Source organism: Balaenoptera ricei, chromosome 15 (assembly GCF_028023285.1).
Source record: "Balaenoptera ricei isolate mBalRic1 chromosome 15, mBalRic1.hap2, whole genome shotgun sequence".
NCBI lineage: Eukaryota > Metazoa > Chordata > Mammalia > Artiodactyla > Balaenopteridae > Balaenoptera > Balaenoptera ricei.
In genome coordinates this window covers 41431553-41445529 of record NC_082653.1, presented here as the reverse complement: position 1 = coordinate 41445529, position 13977 = coordinate 41431553, and the positions used below count along the sequence as shown (strand labels likewise).

At 41.6% G+C, this 13977-nt stretch overlaps 1 protein-coding gene across 9 annotated transcripts in view; it reads left to right on the top strand.

The window, feature by feature from the left end:
- The first annotated feature begins 11396 nt into the window (after nucleotides 1-11396).
- The window catches only part of TASP1 (taspase 1), a 371502-nt gene continuing 368921 nt past the window's right edge, over nucleotides 11397-13977 (top strand). For 8 of the 9 annotated variants that reach the window (XR_009497636.1, XM_059897552.1, XM_059897550.1 and 5 more), the window contains exons 1-2: nucleotides 11459-11482; nucleotides 12744-12802. The gene's annotated coding sequence lies outside the window, so the exon portion shown is untranslated. Of the gene's footprint in view, nucleotides 11483-12743; nucleotides 12803-13977 lie in introns of all 9 variants that reach the window. The other variant, XM_059897547.1, reaches the window with a different exon arrangement.

The window sequence follows — 13977 nt, the reverse complement described above, 5'->3', positions numbered from 1 at the left end:
CAGTACCAGCCCTTGTTGGCCAAAGGCCACCCTAGGAGGATGAGTGGGCCCCCAGGCACTTGGAGCTCTCAGCAAAGTGGGCAGAGTGGCTCCAGCTGCCCAAGGGATGGGCTCTGAAGAGAGTCAGACCAGCTGGCTGGTAAAAGCAAGAGCACAGAAGCCAAGGGAGGGGCCCAGAAATGGTTAGAGACCTCGGAGGGTACCACCAGCATTCACCACAGCGTCTTCCGGCTCCACAGTTGTAGAAACATGGCAACGTGTTCACGTTTGTTATGTGCAAAAATTCACAGTTTGAGAATTCTGAGAGACACCCCTGTAATACATTTGTCTTTAATAAATATGGCTTTGTTCCCAAGAAATAAATTTTTCCAGTGGTAAATCTGGCTTTAAATGACCATGGTATGTATAATTTCTGCATTTAAAAAATTCCATGTGGTTGTTTCTAGGGATATTTAGACTTTTCTATTCCAATTCTACTATGCTATACTTGTAGAATTGGACTAGAAAAATGTAGTTAACTACATACTAGATCCAAATGTCCTCCCGATCAGTCATGGTATTAATTTCGTTTAATATTGATGTTTTGGACATTATTCATGGCATGGTTAAAAAGCCATAAAAATAAAACTTGAAGCATATGTTCCTGGGCTCATTTCTGAACAAATATCTCAACAATTAAAGAAAAAAATTACTGAAAATAAAAGAAACTAAAGAGGCCCATCTCCTCATGATCCTGGAACCACTGAGGGCAGAACAGTCCCTCAGATTAAGACATTTCACTTATAAAGCTTTAAATTAATCTGGCTTCCACTGAGGGCAGGTCAAAAAGGCACTTGAAAGCAACGCAAAGTGTTGGTTTTGGACCATTTTAATGCTAAAACACATATTTAAACCATTTACACAAGATAAACTAACAGTTTTTTTGGCCAAGGGCCTGCCAATTAGGATGTTAAAAGAGCAGGCATAAGAAACCATGCGTTGTTTGGGATGTAATTTGAGCCTGTTCTCTGGACCAGCGTAATTGTGAAAGACCAGCATGTTCCTTTCTAGGACCAGGTTGTTTCTGTAGGCTTATGGGGCTTCTGTGTGTCAAAACTACTCTTGGAGCTGTTTATCTTTGTGTAGAAAGTGACTGGCAGGGTTACTGAGATACCGTTTGGCTAACAGAGTTACAACAAGATGTAATAATTCAATTCACCTAGAAACAGCAATGACTGATTATTAAATATACCACAAATACTTCCAGTCCTAATGAATATGTTGATGTTGATAAGGATAATGAGGAGGAGGAGATGGAGGATACTTGGCCAAGATTCTTTCTGTTGCTGGAGTACCCTGAGGGCTTTGAACTGTCTTTTCTTTCTGCCTGAATCTTGTTCCTCCAGATGGTGTCATGGTTGGTTCCTTTCTTCATTGAGGTATAATCCAAAAGTCACCTTCTCTATGAGGCTTTCCTAGGGTTGATCTAGTATTGTTTTCCCTGATACACAGACATGCACTATGACATTCTCTGCTTTATTTCCTTTATAACACTCATCACTAATGTTGTTATATTGTCCACTTATGCTTTTACTTATTTATTGTGGGTCTCCCCTAGGCTCACCACTCTCATTTATGGTGGCTTCTGATTCACAGAACAACCACTTTCTTTTCCCATCCATGGTTTCATCGTGTACCATGAGGGGCCCTCGTGCATGCATGTGGACAAGACAGCTTGCCCATCCAAGCCCCATCCAACACACCACCATCCCTGTAAACGCTGAGATATGGCACAACAAAAAGAACTGGTTGCAATTTACTTTGAAATTTATTTTTTTTAAATAGATAGGTTTATGTCCGGATAGAGAAATGGCTAGATATGTGATAAAGCAAGTACAGTGAAATGTAAATGGTATTGTAAAATCTAGGTGGTAGATATACAGGTGCTTGCTTTTTTTTATTTTTCAAGTTTTCTGTACGTTTGGAAATTTTCATCATACAAAGTTGGAAGAAACACAAAGAATAAAAGAAATGGTTTGGAAGTCAGGAGAAGTCAGGAGTCAGAGCTGATTGGGTCCCAGCTCTGCTATTCACTTGCCATGTAACCTTGGACAAATCTCAAACACTGTGAGAACTATATTAAAAAAATAGTTTGACTATCTATTAGTCAGGACTCTTTTGGTTGGAAGTGACAGTAAGCCATCTCAAACTAACTGAGAGAGACAGAGAGAGAGAGAGATTGATTGGCGCATATAACTGGGAGGGAGAGGCTTCAAGCCAGACCATTTGAAATTTCTCCCCATCTCTTGACTCTGCTTCTCCTCATGTATTGCCCTTAGCTCTTCCAACTCCAGATGGACTTTCTCCATGAAACAGGGAATGGGAATGGCCACAGATTTTACCTCTTTCAATTTAATAACCGAACGTGTAAAAGAGGATCCTCTCTTCAAAAATCCATAATATAAGATTCTAGGGAAGAATTTGGATTGGCCTGAAATGAGTCATGAGCCTAGACTTACAGCCCCAGGTATAATATGTAATTAGCCAGGCCTGGGTCACATGTTTGTACCTGGGTCAGGCTGCCAGGGCACTGACTGGAAGACCCAGCAAAGCCACATAAAATGGGGGTGGGGATCAGTTTCCATAGTCCAAGGGACGTTATTACCAGGGAGAAAAGGGAAGGGATGTTGGAGAGAGAAAAGAAAACAAATGCCTACTATAGCCTGGCCTCTCTAAGGAATCTTTTAGAGCTAATATTTTGTAGGTGCTGATTAGACTGCTATGTACCTTATAGATGCTCAGAAAACGTTTGTCAAATGAAAGAAAATGTAAAAAAAAAAAAAAGAAAAAGCCAGAAAAATGACAAATTATTTAAAATGTTAGTAATGGGAAAATTCTTTAGATATCAGTTAGCTTAACTCCTTCATTTCACAGATAAAGGAAAATGAGGCCCCAAAAGGTTAAGTGATATTCCCAAGGACATGTGGTTACATCTAATACTCAAGCATTCTGATCCCCACCCTGCCTCTCAGTCTCTCTTTAAAGCATTCCTATTTCAAACAGATTCCTTTTGCCCTCAACTCTCAATAGATGAACGAACCATCAGCTAATACCACCCAGGCATCTTGATAGCAAAGAAAATAGAGACTAAAAATTACAAAGAAAAGGAAAAGAAAAAAAAAATCCACCTTTGTTTAATTGTTATTCTGATGAGTTAAGCCTTGGATTCAACACAGGCAGGCTCTCCTAATAGAAAAGAAGACAGATTCATTGGCTGCTCCCACAGTCAGCTTGTGGATAAAAGTGTGTTTATACAGCTGGATGGATCTAGGAGCCAGGGCTGAAAATAGTCAGTGAGCAGGCTGATGGCAGGTGACAGCTGGGAGCATCTGTTTCCCATCAGAGACCCTAGGCTACAATCGTTCTGTCCTCTGACCCCTGGGCCCACCTTCCCTGGAGGCCTGGGTGTGTTCCCAGGTCTCAAGGTGCTGACAGCCAATTCACTTGCTAACACATCCTAAGGATGCTCATGGGTTAGAAAGCTCTGGTCTGGGATTTGGAAGGAAATCTCAGAATTCAGATTGGATGGATCAAGTTATTTATGTTCAGCTACTAAATCACACTTTAATTCTGTCGTAGAAACTGTCAGAAAGAACTGGTCATCTATTTCCTTCCCTTTGCCCGTCCTTCCTTCCTTCCTTCCTTCCTTCCTTCCTTCCTTCCTTCCTTCCTTCCTCCCCTCCTTCCAATTTTTAGCTAAGCGGGAATATTGGAAGAGACTGCTACCCTTAATTTTTTGTAGAAAAGCAGAATTATGCTGCTCCTAATTTTTCTACAGCAGTTAGCCACCTTGGCCAGCATCTTGAAAAATATCTTGAGTCCTGTCTGCAAAATGAGCTTCATAGAAATGAATATTAGGCTTTGATGGTAACCAAAAGATATGACTGGATGAAGGAGGTCAGTCTTAATTTCGGTTCCCCTGAATACAGACCCTGAGAGAGGATCAAGTGCAGGAAGTTTTTGGCAGATGGTTTAAGGAAGCGGAAGTGAGGGACTATGAAGACTGAGGCAGGGAGGCAGGAAAAGCCAGTGAAAGGATGCTTCATCCATTGCTGCTGTGGGCAACCCTGAGAACTCTGAGAAGCTTACAGAATGCCTTCCAGATTGGCCTGAAGGACAGAAGGCTGGAGCCTTTAAACAGCTCTTTGGTTGAGTGTTGCCCCTAGGGGGTGTTACTGCCTAAGCACTTCCAGGGTGTGCTTGAGCATTAACTCAGAGCAAGCTACTGCAGCATTGGAAGTGACCCTGGACCAGAAAGCAGAAAGACAAGGAAGCTGGCAGTGCAAGTTGCAGCTGCCTGCCGGAGATGAACTCAGAGTCAGCCAAGGAGATGAGGTACAGACACCCGAGGCATCTGCTAACAAAGTATGAGTAGCCAGAATAAATCCAGATAAACTATGGATTAATTAGTGATTGGAATATGGGATGACTTATACTATTCTCTCTACTCTTTCATATCTTTGAAAATTTCCATAATAAGAAGTAAAAAAGAAAAAGTGAAGCTTAACATAAAATTTCCTCCAATGTCATCCTCACACTTAAGAGAAACATTGGAATAAAAGCTAAATAACCTTGATTTCCCTGCCACCCACCCCTAATACTGTTAGGTGCATTCTTCCTTGTAAAGATTATAAAGGAAGGAAAAATGTTATTGGCTCTAAACTATATAAAATAATACGGGTTAATAGTTCCAAACAAACGATATGCTTTAAATTTGCTGAAACAGCATTGACTTTACAGAAATAGACAATATTGCATAGGTAGATAGTAAGAAAAGGAAATCATAGGGAGGGGGAAGATCCTGACTGGTCCTATTATTTTAGGCAAAGTTACACTCAGAGCATCCTGGACAATGAGTGTATTTTGTTTTTTGCAGTCTAGCATTCATGTCTCCTGCTCTCAGAAACGTTTCTCAATTTCCTCCCCTCATTTTGTGCAGTTTTTGTGGGATTATGAGTTTGAGGATCTTGTCTTCTCTTGGACAAGGTGTGAACACATGATCCAATTTATGCCATATATATGTTTTATCCTGGAATTTAAATCTTGAAGAAAGAGACACAAGTAGCAGAAATAGATGAAGTTGATTCATCCCATGGTTGTCCCTGGAAAAGCTTGTCCATTAGCAGTTGCTAGGTAGCTAGAACTTTTCTGGTTCCTATCTTTTCTGAGAGTTTTCCCTATGTTTCTGTGAGCTACCCCATCCATTTAATACATTCATTTTTTGGCTTTACTTAGCCAAAGGGGGTCTTGGTCCCATGCAACCACTGAACCCTTACTGAGTATGGCAGTTTGTCTCCAAGAACGCTGCCCTCAATCCCATCCCCTTTTACAGGCATGGGCCATTGCCCCCATCCAAAGGTGGAGGGAATGACACACTCCTTTAAATCAGATCTGGCCTTTGACTGGCCTTCCATGTGGTGTTGTGTGGCACTCTGCTGGTTCTGGGTCTAGTTTAAGAGGACTGGCAGTGTCCACTTCCTTCTTCTTAGAATGCTCATGCTCGGGAAAGTCAGTTGCCATGTGTGATGTCCAACTGCACTGTGACCTCCATGTTGTGAGGAAACCCAAGTCACACAGAGGGGCTGCAGGTGGAGAGATGCCCAACCAGTGTCCAGCTGTTCCAGTTACACCAGCCCAGCCATCAGACATTGAGTGAAGAAGCCTGCAGGTGACTCTAGCCTCAGTTGCCGTATAACTACAACTGCGTGAGAAACCCCCAAGTGAAAACTGCTCAGCTGACCCCAGTCAACCTCTAGAACTATGAGCGTTAAGAATGTGTTCCTAGGTATAACAAAAGACACGTACTAGGATGGTCTTAGCAAAACTATTTGTATTAGTTTCCTAGGAGTTCTGTAACAAAGTACAACAAACTAGGTGGTTTAAAACAAATCTATTTTCTCACAGTTCTGGAGGCTAGAAGTTCAAAATCAAGGTATCAGCAGGGTCATGTTCACTTTAAGACTCTGGGTATGATCATCCTTGCATTTTCTAGCTTCTGGTGGTAGCCTTGATCTCAGACGTTCCTTGCCTTGCAGCTGCATCACTCTGATCTCTGCCTCTGTCGTTAGGTGGGAAGTGTCCATTTTATTACACTTATAGATTCTGTGGTCAGAAATTCAGACAGGACACAGTAGGGATGGTTTATGTCTGTTCCCCAAAGCCTGGGCCAATTTTCTGGCACTATGAACGAGAGATCCTTTCCTCCATTTTCCAACAATATCCTCCTTAGCTTTTTCTGAGCCCTACTGCAGTTTCCTCAAGGCCTTTTAGGCTTCTGCTAACATTCTCCTGTAGGATCCTCTCCCACCCTTGCTGCTTCACAGAGTCTCAATGCCAGTGCCATATGGTTTACTTTTGTTATGTTATTATGTTGTTTTGTTATGACAGATTCCACTTCCAAGTAACAAAATCTGTTCCAGTTACTATTGCCGTGTAATAAATTGTTACTGTTACGATGTAATAAACTTTCCCTCCTACCCCTAGAAGTCAGTGGTAGAAAATTAACAAAGGAAAAGCTACACAAGAGCTGGTAAGCTGTGGCAGTGCTGTTGGAGCCTGTGATCAAGTACTGGTAGAAGTATAAACATAGACGTGTAAAACAAAAACAATTTTATTATGCTCACGGGTTCTGTGGATCAGGATTTGGAAAGGACATGTGGCGATGGCTTGTCTCTGCTGATGACGTCTGCAGCCTACACTGGGAAACACACAAACCACCTTCCGTAAGAACAGAAGGCTGGAAGTTAATCCAGGATTAGGGACTGGAATCTTCCAAAGGCCCATTCACTTACTGGTCCAGCAGTCAGTGCTGGCTGCCAGCTGGGACCTTATCTGGGGCTGCTGGTCACAACATCTACACATGGTCTCCTCGTGTGGCTGCTTGGGCTTCCTCAGAGCATGGTGGCTGGGATTCAAGAGTAAAGTATTCCAAGAGAGAACCACAAACTGCATTGCTTCTGTGACCTTTCCTTAGCAGTCACCTAGAGTCACTTATCCTACAAGTCAAAAGCCAGCCCAGATTCAAAAGGAGGGAACATAGACACACCTTTAGATGGGAGGGGTATCAATATGCAAATATGATCATTGTCACTACTCTGTTCAAAATGATATAGTAGCTGCCCACAGACTACAGGCTAAAATCCAAACTCCATAGAATGGCATAAGGTCTCCATAGTTTATTCCTCACATAACAGCCAGTGCTTCCTTCTACTTTATGATCCCTTAGTTATGAGCTATTTAGAGTTCCCAGAATTCAGTCTTTTGCAGGTCTTTGTGGTTTTGCATATACTGTTCTCTCTGCTTGAAATGCTTGTCTCTTCTTTCCTGACTCTTCCTTCCCTATTCTTGTGCTTTCTCAAATACTTTTATATGTTACATCTGTTATAGTCAAGTACTAATTTCTTACTCATTGCACTTATTATTATACAATGCCAATATGCTAAATATTTTACATGCATTACATTAATTATTCTCGAACAATCCCATGAAGTAGGTTGTTACTTCCATTTTCCAGATAAGAAAAACAAAGTTAGGAAAGGTTATGTAACTTGTTCAATATTAGGCATCTAGTAAGTGGCACATCCAGGAGATAGACCCAGGTTTATTTGATTTCAAAGTCCTTCCAAATAACTACTATCCTATACAGACTATATTTATAATAATTGTATCAGCAGTTATCTGGCTTTTGGTCTCAGGACAACTTTGTGCTCCTGAAAATAATTGAGAATGTTCCAGATATTTTGTTTATGTGGGTTATATTTATTAATATTTACCATATTAAACATTAAAACCAAAATATAAAACAATATTTTTGTTTAAAAATAAAAATAAATCCATTGCATGCTAATATAAATACCGTATTTTGATAAATAACTGTATTTTCTGAAAACGAAGAAAAAAAGGTAGAGAGAAAAGTGTTCTCTTTTGCATTCCTGCAAATCTCTTTATGTCTGGCTAAAAGAAGCCAGCTATATTCTTCTTTCTGCCTCTGAGTTCAATTTGATGTGATATGTTGTGCTGGTTGAAGTATGTAAAAAAAAATCCAGCCCCCCACAGATTGTAGCTGGAAAAGGAAAGAATATTTTAATGGCCTTATCAGATAATTGTGCATACTCTTTGTTGGATAGTACACCAAAACTGGACAGGTGGTGGTTTTTTAAAAGTTAGTTGCAATATGAAATTTGAAATCCTATCTATGAAATTTTTGCACATTTTACGCTCGTAAGAGAATGAGAATAGGAAGATAAATAAATATCTTAGTATTATTATAAAATAACAGTGTGATACTAATGATCCCCTGACATGGTCTGGGGACTGAACATACACATACACACACACACACACACACACACACACACACACATGCACATATGCATATATAAGATTTAAACTGTACATTATCTGAGGACAAGTTGGCCTCTTTTATCCTTATATATGTACACCTGTGGTGGTACAGCTGCTTCGTTTTTATTTTTTTGAATTTTATTTATTTTTTATCCAGCAGGTTCTTATTAGTTATCTATTTTATACATATTAGTGTATACATGTCAATTCCAATCTCCCAATTCATCTCGCCACCCCCCCCGCCCCCCACCGCTTTCCCCCCTTGGTGTCCATACGGTTGTCCTCTACATTTGTGTCTCTATTTCTGCCCTGCAAACTGGTTCATCGGTACAGTTGTTTCTTGATGGTGTCACCTTTGGGGCTGGGTGTGCTTGGCTCTGGAATTGACTGTTTGCTGACCTCTCTGGTCCTCCATTCCTTCTTTCAAGACTTCACACCCTCAGCACCTCTCATGTATAATGCATAAGATCTAATTATCTGTTCAATACATGAATGCCTGTATTATATAGAATTTACCTTCCAATTGCACAGTACTAACTTATTTTCCAAATTTTAATAACAGTTACTCCAAGAGCAAACTGGACATTTTTGGTTTATTTAATACCATTGTGTCATTTATTTGAGAAAGAAGTTTGAGTCTTTGCATACTTTATAGTAACAAGCCTGAACTTAATGTTTGGTTTTGTTTTTAAGTAACATTTATTGATTACTTATTATGGGCCTGATACTTTCCTAAGTACTTCACATACCTTATTTATTCCACAGAACAGCTCTATGAGAGATTCTATTATTTTCCTCATTTTACAAGTGAGGAAACTGAGTCACAGAAAGATTGAGTAAATTGTTCAAGGTGACTCAATTGGTAGGTGGTAGGGCTGAGATGTGAACACAGATTCTCTTGCTTCTAGAATCCTTGCTCTTAACCACTGCACTACCTCTGTCTATCCTGACTTAAACACGGTTTTTTTCTTAGTTAAACCACTTAATTTAATATAGGGTCCTACATTTCCTTTTAAATCTAAAATTCTGTTTTTATAGATAACTTTCACAATAGACCTTTTTATGCCCTTTTATTTTTGTTCACAGAGAAAAATATTAGCAGAAAAATATGTTGGAGAATACAAAAGTTAATAAAATGAATTTGGAATCACTAGCAGTTGAAAAGTCTTTCTTGTACAATTAACACAAATGTTTATCTAGGAATCCCAGGGGAATCCGTTCTGGGGTCTCCCATACTAGCCCCAAATTGCCTTCTGACTCTCATTCTTTTTCTTTTTTTTTTAATATTTATTTATTTGGCTGCGCCAGGTCTTAGTTGTGGTACGCTGGATCTTTGTTGCCACATGCAGGATCTTTGTTGCGTCCTGTGGGATCTTTAGTTGCGGCACACAGGATCTTTAGTTGTGGCATGCAAATACTTAGTTGCGGCATGTGGGATCTAGTTCCCTGATCAGGGATCAAACCCGGGACCCCTGTGTTGAGAGCACGGAGTCTTAGCCACTGGACCACCAGGGAAGTCCCCTGACTCTCATTCTTGTTTGCTGGAGGTACACATCTTGATTGCTCCCCTCTTCTGAGGCACTTCTTCCATCACCCTCCCCAACCCACCTCTGCAACTAGGCTAAAGAGAAAGTCCCTCTGGTTCAGTGGTTCTCAAATTTTAGTTGTGTCTGATCCACTCAGACAGCTTGTTATATCAAATTGTTGGGTCCCAAACCCAAAGTTTCTGATTTAGCAAGTCTGGGGTAAAGCTTAAGAATTCACATTTCTGCTACGAGTCCAGGTGATAGGACCACACTTTGAGAGCTATCCAGAACTACTCCTTTCAACCTCTGCTTCCCAAGACAGGTTTAATGGTGGTTATGAAATGGAGCAGGACCCTATTGTCCTTGCCCCCATGTCCTCAGCCTGCCTTTTGTCTGTGGAAAAACTTTAGCTGAAGAATAAGTTTAATCAGAGAAATGAGAAAATGCAGAAACAAAGGAAAACAGTCAAAGGAGACCAAATAATAATAATTTAGTCATTAAGCATAGTCAGGGACCTTTAGTTCCTTCTCAAGGGCTATAGATAATATTCTGAGCCATATCCTCTGAGCTGTCTTGTACATACTGAAACCCCCGCCAGGTGGAAGAAGTTGACTACATGGTGACCAGACTGTAGCCGTGACATAAGCTGCCACAATTCCAAGAATTGGCCTCAAGGAGATGGGAACAAACCGACCCTGTAACTGAAGACTGACTGTACTTAAAACAATCCAGATGAACACTGGTCAGATCACCTCATGAGTAACTTCAAGATGACTGCCAGAGCTGACTGTGCCGTTTCTGCATGTAGCCCCCTCCCTCACTGATTGTCAGTCTGGGGAAGTTGGCCTTTGGACAGGCGTTGCGCCCCGCCCCGTTTGCCGACATCCGACATCAAAAATAAGGCAAACTTTCCTTTCCACCAACCTTGCCTCTTCTTTATTTGCTTTTGGGCGGCAAGCAGCCGGATCCCACTTTCGGTTACAGTTACATGGTAACTATTCATGTTAATAGTTACAAGAAAACATTAAAGAGATTACATAATGTTACTAGGTCTTGGTCTTAGATGCTAGAGGCTAAAAGAAAGGCCACCCACATTTTCATTCTCCCCAGGGCAAGGCTAGCCCCTTCCTCCCACATGTAATCCAGGCAGAACTCTAGTTTTCCCTACTGTGGGGGGGTGGGCTGCAAGGATTGAATGAAATTAAGCTCTTAAGTGACATCTCAATAAATGATGACTAGTTCAACTTCATTCCGCATCACATCGCTAGTCTGCCAACCACTCAGATAAGAGGATCACATCCTTCCGGCTCATTAAGAGGCGGGGCGAGGAGAGAGAGGCAACAGCGCCTGCGCAGCTCACAACGAGGCTCCAGGTAGTGTCCTCCCTACACCTCCGCGACCAGGTGAACCACTCGGGGGCGGAGGCAGGAGACCGAGCAGAGTGTGGGCGCCTGCTTCCGGCCACGTGGTTATGCTCACGGCCAATGGAAAAGCTTGACGTCACCCTCGCTTCCTCACCCTGGCAACGGGTGGGTGACTACTTCCGGTGCTGTGAGGGCTCGGGGCTGACGCGGGTGAGTGTCTCTCTTTCTCACGCTGTCCGCGCCTTTGCCGCCGACGTGCGCTGCCTCTGTCCGGGCGCCGCGCTCTCGCTGGGACGTCCTCTCCGGGGCCGGGTGCGGGCGGCGCGCTGGATACCCCTTGCCGGGGGCGGTGCTGGAGGAAGGGACTCGGGACGTCCCTCGTCCCCGAGTCTCGGTCGCGCGTGGGGCCCGCGCCGGCCCCCTCCCAGCGGCTGCAGCTTGGCGGCTTCATTCCCTCTCCCGGGAAGGGACTGTCTGGGTGTGGGGAGGGAGTCCTCGCAGTCCTTCGCCCACTTTGCAGTCTCGGGCTGCGGTTTCTCCGAGTTCGAGGCTCGTAGAGACCCGAGGGTGTGCGTCCTGGTCCTGCGTGGCAGGTGGGGGAAAGCAGCCCTATAGTGTAATAGAGGCCTGGTTAGTCCCGCGGAACGTTAGCATTTACTGCTCAGGTGGAGAAGGAAGAGGAAAGGACCAAGAAGATGGAAAAGGAGCAACTGGAGAGGAGGGTGGAAAACAGGAACTGGAGGTGCCCTGAAAATAGAGGGCATCGTGTTTCCGGAAGGAAGGAGTTCAACTTGATTCGCCTCTGTAGGGGAGGGGAATGAAAGGTATTTTGGGGACCACGTGATTGAGATCATTGTATACTAAGCTAAGGAATTTTCATACACTTGGGAGTTTAATAATTTGCCTTTTTGTTTAAATAAAGCTCTCCCCCCACTTATAAAAAGCAGTGCATGCTTACTAAAGAATATCTGGAAAATGTAGAAATATTTAAAAAGAGATCATCTGTGGTTCCACCAGCCCCAGCCCAACATTTTGATCTCTTTCTCTCTACTTTTTTTTTCTTTTGGCTGTGCTGTGTGCCTTGTGGGATCTTAGTTCCCCGACTAGGGATTGAACCTGGGCACTTGGCAGTGAGAGCACTGGGAGTCCTAACCACTGGACTGCCAGGGAATTCCCTACATTTTTAAAAATAGCATAGTCTTAACCTACTTAGGATCATAGTGTATATGTATAAAATGTGATTTTAACTAAAAAGCATGTTTTGTACATTGTGTCTATTACATGGATTTTTTGAGCGATAATTCATAAAATTCCACCCTTTTAAATTTAAAGTTCAGTGGTTTTTAGTATATTCACAGCGTTGTGCACCCATCTTCATTATCTAATTCCATAACTTTTTCATCACCTCCAAAAGAAACTCTGTACCGTTATAGTTACTCGCCATTGATTTCCCCTCCCCTTGTTCCCCCAGCCCCTGGCAACCACTAATCTACTTTGTGTCTATGGATTTTCCTATTCTGGATACTTCATGTAAGTGGAATCATATAATATGTGGCTTTTTGTTGTCTGCCTTCTTTGACTTAGCATAATGTTTTCAAGGTACATCCATGTTGTATTATGTATAAGTATGTCACTCCTTTTTATGGCTGAATAATATTCCATTATATAACTATGCCACATTTTGTTTATCCATCATCAGTTGATAGACATTTGGATTGTTTCCACTTTTTGACTATTATGAATAATTCTGCTATAAACATCCATGTACAAGTTTTTGTGTGGACGTATGTTTTCACTTTTCTTAGATGTATACCTAGGAGCGGAATTGCTGGGTCATGTGGTAACTTTAACTTTTTGAGGTACTGCTAGGTGTTTTCCAAAGTGGCCTGCACAAGCAGGATATGAGGGTTCTGATTTCTCCATATCCTTCCTAACACTTATTGTCTGTCTTTTTGATTATAGCCATTCCATTGGTTGTGGAATGGTATCTTGTGGTTTTGATTTGCATTTCCCTGATGTCTGAATATGTTGAGTATCTTTTCTCTGTGCTTATTGGCCCTTTGTATATCTTTGGAGAAATGTCCGTTCAATTCCTTTGCCCATTTTTAAATTGAATTAAAAATTTTTTAAAGAAATTTTAAAGTTGTATGAGTTCTTTATATAGTCTGGACACAAGTCCCTTATCAGATTGCAATATTTCTTCCATTTTTTCCCATCTTGTGGGGTGTCTTTTCACTTTCTTGAAGGGTGTCCTTTGAAGTACAAAAGTTTAAAATTTTGGTGAAGTCCAATTTATCTGTTTTTTTTTTTTTTTGGTTGTTTGTGCTTTTGGTGTCATATGTAAAACCACTGCCAAATCCAAGATTATGAAGATTTACTCCTATGTTTTTTTTTTCCCTAAGAGTTTTATATAGTTTTAGCTCTTACATTTAGGGCTTGATTTATGTAGAGTTAATTTTTATATATGGTGTGCAGTAGGAGTCCAACTTTATTCTTTTGCTTGTGGCTATCCAGTTTTCCCAGCACCATTTGTTGAAAAGACTGTCCTTTTTCCATTGAATGGCCTTGGCACCCTTTTCAAAAACCAGTTGATCATAAACACATAGATCATCGTTTTCTTAACTATTTCTCTATGTTGGGTATTTAAGTCGCTCCCAGGTTTTTGTTTTTCTAAATTATCCTATGTTAAACACAGCATAAAAGGC